Source organism: Heptranchias perlo, chromosome 3 (assembly GCF_035084215.1).
Source record: "Heptranchias perlo isolate sHepPer1 chromosome 3, sHepPer1.hap1, whole genome shotgun sequence".
In the NCBI taxonomy this organism is placed as follows: domain Eukaryota; kingdom Metazoa; phylum Chordata; class Chondrichthyes; order Hexanchiformes; family Hexanchidae; genus Heptranchias; species Heptranchias perlo.
Genome location: NC_090327.1, coordinates 1525304 through 1533834, shown reverse-complemented (window position 1 = coordinate 1533834; position 8531 = coordinate 1525304). Strand labels below are relative to the sequence as shown.

General features: G+C 47.1%; 1 long non-coding RNA gene across 1 annotated transcript; it reads left to right on the top strand.

Moving 5' to 3' along the window:
* The first annotated feature begins 232 nt into the window (after positions 1-232).
* On the top strand, positions 233-6964 carry LOC137305874 (uncharacterized). The gene is made up of 2 exons (XR_010958773.1): positions 233-364; positions 6817-6964. It is a non-coding gene; the product is annotated as an uncharacterized lncRNA (long non-coding RNA).
* Positions 6965-8531: the final 1567 nt, after the last annotated feature.

Genomic DNA, 8531 nt, shown 5'->3' with positions numbered 1-8531 from the left:
TCACTGTATCAAAACCTTTCACTATTTTAATAATCTCTATTACATCACCTTGGGGAGAGGTGTCGCCATTTTCTTAATAATTCTCCGACACCTTTCTGGGAATGAAGAGTTTCATTTCTTGATCGGAAAGGACAGAGTTGGTGCCAAAAGTGAAATGAGTCACTAATTGAGCTGCTCTGCTCTTCAAAATTAATACCGCTCGGCAAACATTGACCAAGGCAGCAAAGGGCTATTAAGTGAAAAGGGCGAGTGAGTGAGTTTGTGCGAACCTAAAGAGGATGTACTGCTGCTGTGTGAGGTGTTGGGCCGTCTCATCTCGAGCACCCTGTGCAGATCTGAGCACCTCTGCGGGGCGTGGAGCCAGGTAACCAAGGCGACCCCAGGGTATGGAGAAAGGTTCAGGAATTTGTGCTTGTTTTCTACGGTTTGGCCCAGTTGAGGTTTTTGAGGTTGTTAAGAGGATCGACGGGAGTCGCAGCAGCTGAATTGCTGAGTGTTGTGAAATAACCGGCGAGGCACGAGCTTAATAATTACAACTGAAGGCAGGGCAGAGAATGCTGTCAACGCACAGCACGCCTGATGGAATGTGACAAACCAAAAGGTTAGCTTTCAGTGGGAGAGCTGGGGACTGGAGGCAAGAGAACTCGTTACTGGAATTCAGCAAAAAGAGAGGAAAGAATAAGTGGAGAGCAAGACTATCGAGATATCCTCTCTACTTACATTGAATTATGTAGAAATCCCAGGCCGTTCGGCCCCACCAGTCCGTGTTGGTCTTTATTCTCCCCACGAGCACCCATTCCTAATCCCTTGTACCCGCCCTGTTCTCGTGTTTCTCTATCCCTTTCCTTCAACCACCTATCTAATCTGTTCTTAAATGTTGACCTGGTCTCTGCTTCAATCACTGACTCCGCTGTATAAATATAAGTTGTTGTTGGAAACGCAGCAGCTGATTTGTGCACAGCAAGATCCCACAGACAGCAATGTGATAATGAACAAATCTTTTTTTGAATAAAGTTGGCCTTTATTGCAAGGGGGTTGGAGTACAAGAGTAAGGAAGCCTTGCTGCAATTGTACAGGGCTTTGGTGAGACCTCACCTGGAGTACTGTGTACAGTTTTGGTCTCCTTATCTAAGGAAGGATATACTTGTCTTAGAGGCGGTGCAGCAAAGGTTCACTAAATTAATTCCTGGGATGAGAGGATTGTCCTGTGAGGAGAGATTGAGTAGAATGAGCCTATACTCTCTGGAGTTTAGAAGAATGAGAGGTGATCTCATTGAAACATATAAGGTTCTGAGGGAGCTTTGCAGTGTAAATGCCAAGCCTGGCAGGAAAATCTAGAACTAGAGGACATAGTTGTAGGATACGGGGTCGGCCATTTAAGACTGAGATGAGGAGTAATTTCTTCACCCAGAGGGTTGTGAATCTTTGGAATTCTCTACCCCAGAGGGCTGTGGATGCTGAGTCATTGAATATATTCAAGGCTGAGATCGATAGATTTTTGGACCCTAGGGGAATCAAGGGGATATGGGGATTGGGTGGGAAAGTGGACTTGAGGTCGAAGATCAGCCAAGATCTTATTGAATGGCGCAATAAGCTTGAGTGTGGTATGGTCTACCCCTGCTCCTATTTCTTATGTTCTTAATGTTGGTTGACAGATGAATATTGGCCAAGACACCAGGGAGAATTCCTGACATCACCCCTGAACGGCCTAGCTCTAATTTTAAGGTTATGCCCCCTTGTACTGGACTCTCCCATTGGAGGAAATAGTTTCTCTCGAACTGCTCTATCAAAACCTTTAATCATCTTAAACACCTCGATTAGATCACCCATTAATCTTCGATACTCGAGGGAATGCGAGCCTCAACTGGTGGAGCCATTAGTGGAGCGGTTATTGAGCTCAGGAGGGAAAATCTCTCCGGGTTGTTGATCGATGGTGGAAAGTGTGTGTGCGTGTGTTTGTGTGAATACGAGATGATGGCAAGACCAGTGTTTGCTCTGATTGGCCCCCAACCTCCACATTCGAATAGCCTGGCGGCAGTGATTACCTCACCTCACACAAGGATGGCTTTCGTGCTAACAGAATCAGATCCAAGTCTGGTTTAGCGCCATTTTGGGGAATGCAGAGTACCCCCATCTTGTAATGCTTTGATTCTCTTTACCCCTTTGTTATAGTTTGAGTTTTAACAAAATTAGTCGACCTCCCGTAGCATTGCCATAGCAGGACCAAATGCAGTCTTCAGGTGAAGTAGGGTTGGGGGGAATAATTGGACTGGGCCCACAAATGAACTCAATCCCCATTTTAAAATCATACATTCAGTCCTTATGTTCATATGCTTCAATTTTATATTATTATTTACAGTTATAAGACAATGTTACTGCAGTAGAAAGAGGGCATTTCAGTCATGGTTATTGGGCAGTGGAAACACTGGGTAGATTTCAGGAACAGCAAAGGATGCAAGACCCTGGGAACTTGTGCCAAAATTGGGAGAGCTGTCTCACAGACTAGTCAAGCCTGACATAGTCACACTCACAGAATCATACCTTTCAGCCAACGTCCCAGACTCCTCCATCACCATCCCTGGGTATGTCCTGTCCCACCGGCAGGACAGACCCACCAGAGGTGGCAGTACAGTGATATACAGTCAGGAGGGAGTGGCCCTGGGAGTCCTCAACATTGACTCCGGACCCCATGAAATCTCATGGCATCAGGTCAAACATGGGCAAGGAAACCTTCTGCTGATTACCACCTACCGTCCTCCCTCAGCTGATGAATCAGTCCTCCTCCATGTTGAGCACCACTTGGAGGAAGCACTAAGGGTAGCAAGGGCACAGAATGTACTCTGGGTGGGGGACTTCAATGTCCATCACCAAGAGTGGTTTGGTAGCACCACTACTGACCGAGCTGGCCGAGTCCTGAAGGACATAGCTGCCAGACTGGGCCTGCGGCAGGTGGTGAGCAAACCAACACGCGGGAAAAACCAACTTGACCTCGTCCTTACCAATCTACCTGTCACAGATGCATCTGTCCATGACAGTAATGGTAGGAGTGACCACCTTGTGGAGACTAAGTCCCATTTTCACACTGAGGACACCGTCCATTGTGTTGTGTGGCACTACCACCATGCTCAATGGGATAGATTCAGAACAGATCTAGCAGCTCAAAACTGGGCATCCATGAGGCACTGTGGGCCATCAGCAGTAGCAGAATTGTATTCCAGCACAATCTTTTTTTTATTTGTTCATGGGATGTGGACGTCGCTGGCAAGGCCGGCATTTATTGCCCATCCCTAATTGCCCTTGAGAAGGTGGTGGTGAGCCGCCTTCTTGAACGCTGCAGTCCGTGTGGTGACGGTTCTCCCACAGTGCTGTTAGGAAGTGAGTTCCAGGATTTTGACCCAGCAACGATGAAGGAACCTGGCATATATGGCCTGGCATATTCTTCACTCTACCATTACCATCAAGCCAGGGAATTAACCCTAGTTCAATGAGGCGTGTGGAAGAGCATGCCAGGTGTACCTAAAAATGAGGTGCCAACCTGGTGAAGCTACAACTCTGGACTACATGCATGCTAAACAGCGGAAGCAACATGCTATAGACAGAGCTAAGCGCTTCCACAACCAACGGATCAGATCAAAGCTCTGCCGTCCTGCCACATCCAGTCATGAATGGTGGTGGACAATTAAACAACTAACGGGAGGAGAAGGCTCAGTGGACATCCCTGTCCTCAGTGATGGCAGAGTCCAGCACGTGAGTGCAAAAGACAAAGATGAAGTGTTTGCAACCATCTTCAGCCAGAAGTGCCGAATGGATGATCCATCTCTGCCTCCTCCCAATATCCCCACCATCACAGAAGCCAGTCTTCAGCCAATTCGATTCACTCCACGTGATATCAAGAAATGGCTGAGTGCATTGGATACAACAAAGGCTATGGGCCCCGACAACATCCCGGCTGTAGTGCTGAAAACTTGTGCTTCAGAACTAGCCACGCCTCTAGCCAAGCTGTTCCAGTTCGGCTACAACACTGGCATCTACCCGACAATGTGGAAAATTGCCCAGCAATGTCCACAAAAAGCAGGACAAATCCAATCCGGCCAGTTACCGCCTCATCAATCTACTCTCAAATCATCAGCAAAGTGAGGGAAGGTGTCGTCGACAGTGCTATCAAGTGGCACTCACTCACCAATAACCTGCTCACCGATGCTCAGTTTGGGTTCTGCCAGGACCACTCGGCTCCAGACCTCATTATAGCCTTGGTCCAAACATGGACAAAAGAGCTGAATTCCAGAGGTGAGGTGAGGGTGCCTGACCTTGACATCAAGGCAGCATTTGACCGAGTGTGGCACCAAGGACCCCTAGTAAAATTGAAGTCAATGGGAATCGGGGAAAACTCTCCAGTGGCCGGAGTCATACCTAGCACAAAGGAAGATGGTAGTGGTTGTTGGAGGCCAATCATCTCAGCCCCAGGACATTGCTGCAGGAGTTCCTCAGGGCAGTGTCCTAGGCCCAGTCACCTTCAGCTGCTTCATCAATGACCTTCCCTCCATCATAAGGTCAGAAATGGGAATGTTCGCTGTTGATTGCACAGTGTTCAGTTCCGTTTGCAACCCCTCAGATAATGACTTAATCCGTGCCTGCATTAGCAAGACCTGGACAACATCCAGGCTTGGGCTGATAAGTGGCAAGTAACATTCGTGCCAGACAAGTGCCAGGCAACGACCATCTCCAACAAGAGAGAATCTAACCACCTCCCCTTGACATTCAATGGTATTACCATTGCCGAATCCCCCACCATCAACATCCTGGGAGTCACTGTTGACCAGAATCTAAACTGGACCAGCCACATAAATACTGTGGCTACAAGAGCAGGTCAGAGGCTGGGTATTCTGCAGCGAGTGACTCACCTCTTAACTCCCCAAAACCTTTCCACCATCTACAAGGCACAAGTCAGGAGTGTGATAGAATACTCTGCATTTGCCTGGACAAGTGCAGCTCCAACAACTCAAGAAGCTCGACACCATCCAGGACAAAGCAGCCTGCTTGATTGTCACCCTATCCACCACCTTAAACATTCACTCCCTTCACCACCGGCGCACAGTGGCTGCAGTGTGTATCATCCACAGGATGCACTGCAGCAACTCGCCAAGGCTTCTTCAACAGAACCTCCCAAACCTGCGACCTCTGCCATCTGGAAGGACAAGAGCAGCAGGCACATGGGAACACCACCACCTGCACGTTCCCCTCCAAGTCACACACTATACCGACGTGGAAATATATATCGCCGTTCCTTCATCGTCACTGGGTCAAAACCCTGGAACTCCCTTCCTAACAGCACTGTGGGAGAACCTTCACCACACGGACTGCAGCGGTTCAAGAAGGCGGCTCACCACCACCTTCTCAAGGGCAATTAGGGATGGGCAATAAATGCCGGCCTCGCCAGCGACACTTACATCCCATGAACGAATAAAATAAAACTCTGATCGGAGTTGTCTCCAACCCTTCTAGCAGTAATGGGGAGATGTATAAATTCGGAGATCAGGGAAGCATATAGCAAAAACAAAGTGGTTATAATGGGAGATTTTAATTTTCACACAGGCTGGGAGAAGCAGAACAGATCAATTATTAAAGGCAGTGAGTTTCTACAATGTATTCAGGACAGTTTTCTCAAACAATATGTTCTAGAACCGATAAGGGAACAGGCCACACTGGTTTTAGTGATAAATCTGGGGACGTAGTCAGATTGGTCAAGTGGACAAAACTGTTCAATGTGGGGAAGTGTGAGGTCATCCACTTTGGATCTGAGAAAGACAAATCGGAATATTTCCTTAATGGTGAGAGACTAGGAGCTGAGAGATTTCGGTGTCCATGTACACACATCACTAAAAGCTAGTGCACAGGTACAAAAAGTAATTATAAAGGCTAATGGAATGTTGGCCTTTATCGCAAGGAAATTGGAATGTAGTGAGTGAGGAAGTGATGCTTCAGTTGTACAGAATCTTAGTCAGACTCCCATCTGGAGATACAGTGTTCAGTTTTGGGAACCGTACCTCAAGAAAGATATGTTGGCCTTGGGAGGGGTGCAGCACAGATTCACCAGAATGATACCAGGGCTTAAAGGGTTAAACTATGATAATGATTGGATAAACTTGGCTTGTATTCCCTTCAGTTTAGAAGGTTGAGGGGTGATTGATTCGAGATATTTGAAATGATTAAGAGATTCGATAGAGTAAATACAGAGAAACTATTTCCTCTGGAGGGGAAATCCAGAACAAGAGGGCACATTCTGAAAATTGGAGCTAGGCCGTTCAGGGGTGATGTCGGGAAGCACTTTATTCACACAAAGGGTGGTGGAAATCTGGAACACTCTTCCCCCCCCAAAAAGGCTGTGGATGCTGGGGATCAATTGAAATTCTCCAGACTGAGATCAATCGATTTTTGTTAGCTGAGGGTATCGGGATTTGGAGAAAAGGTGGGTAAATGGATCAGCCGTGATCTATTAGAATGGTGGACCAGGCTCATAGGGCTGAATGGCCTACACCTGTTCCTACGTTCCCAACTAACAAAACTTACAGCAGTTTGGGAAGTGGAGCTGGTTGGAGCACAGAGATTTCTCTGCAGTACAGGCTGAGGAGATGGGAGACAAAAAACAGGCACCTACAGCGCCACCACTGGCAGGAGGGTGTCATTACAGCGTGACAGGTTTACATGGGCCTTTCCCATTATAAACGTGGACATAGGAAATTATAACGGAAAAAGTTGATTCAGAAGTGAGACAGCAGGAAGTGATGGACTTTGTTTCTCTTGAATTTCATTTTCTAGGTTATGCTGTCCCAAAGCCATTCACTGAATTTGCGTGAAAAGGAAAAAGGTTAAAAAGAGACGTCTTTGGGTACGCCCTCGTCGCTACGTCCGAGTTGGCGCGATGGACTCGCCGGTATCGCCTGAGATTCACATCGTTGTTCAGGGTGTAAGTATCCACAACCCTTCTGACCACCTTCCAGTGTAACCGGCTGATGTACCTTTCCCTGGGACCTGCTATTTTTAGGAAAGGTCTGGGTGGGGGGACTTATATTAACTCCAAAGGGAGAATGAGATAATGGCCCAGAAATTACTGGGAAAATTAACGGCGAATTAACGGCGCTCGCCATTATTAGTTTGTTTTAAAAGACCCAGCAATTTGTGGCAAAGAGGAGATTCGCCACAAGTTCTGATTCTCCACAAATTGCTGGCGACTTGCACCATTAGCCACAACAATGCCAAAAAAACTGCACCCTTGCCGTGAACCTTCCCATTGAAGTTCATTGCGTGTCATGAAATTGCTGGATTAACGTTGTTGATGCAAATTAATCTCGCCCCAGCCATTTAAGGCTGGTAATTGATGTTGTAAGGACCCTGTTAATGATGTAATTTATGGTCCTGACATGAAACTCAACATTGGAGGCCCAGAAAGCGAACAACTAAAGCTGTGGAGTCTCACTCCAGCAGGTAGTGAATTGTTCCTGTAGGTTTTTTAAACTCTTTACCTGTCTTGGCAGTATTTCTGTGCCAGTCTTGCCAGTGTCAGAAGGCAATAATTTTCAGAATGCAACAACAACAACTTGCATTTGTATGGCGTCTTTAATGTAGTAAAACGTCCCGAGGCGCTTCACGAGCGATTATCAAACAGAATTTGGCACCGAGCCACATAAGGAGATATTAGGACAGGTCACCAAAAGCTTGGTTAAAGAGGTAGGTTTTAAGGAGTGTATTAAAGGAGGAGAGAGAGGCGGAGAGGTTCAGGGAGGGAATTCGAGCTGAGGGCCCAGGCAACTGAAGGCACGGCCGCCAATGGTGGAGCGATTAAAATCGGAGATGCGCAAAAGGCTCAAATTAGGGAAGATCTCGGAGGGTTGTAGGGCTGGAGGAGGTTACAGAGATAGGGAGGGGCGAGGCCACTGAGGGATTTGAAAACAAGGATGAGAATTTTAAAGTCGAGGCGTTGCCAGACCAGGAGCCAGTGTAGGTCGATGAACACGGGGTGATGGATGAACGGGATTTGGTGCAAGTTAGGATACGGGCAGCAGAGTTTTCGATGAGCTCAACATCATGGAGGGTGTAAAGCTGTTTTGACACTCAGAAATGCAAATTAGATAGATTGTGTTCAGAAAATAATATTTTGAGATCTGGTATATGAGTAATTTGAGACATGATCTATGGTTAGTGTAATGTGCTTGGGAGGAACAGGTGACTTTGGACCTATAGTTCCCAAAGCTCGCCACCACTGGGGGTTTTCCTCACCTCATATCTGGGTCTTTTGGAGACTCATTGATAGAGGCTGATTGCCGTGATTAGTCAACAACTCCATTATCGTTGTATCATGCGACTACCAGGATGGTAGAAAGCATCCTTGAAAGTAGATAAATCACCAGGCCCGGATGAAATGTATCCCAGGCTGTTAAGAGAAGCATGGGAGGAAATAGCGGAGACTCTGACCATCATTTTCCAATCCTCACTGGATACAGGCGTGGTGCAGGTCGATTGGAGGACTGCTAACA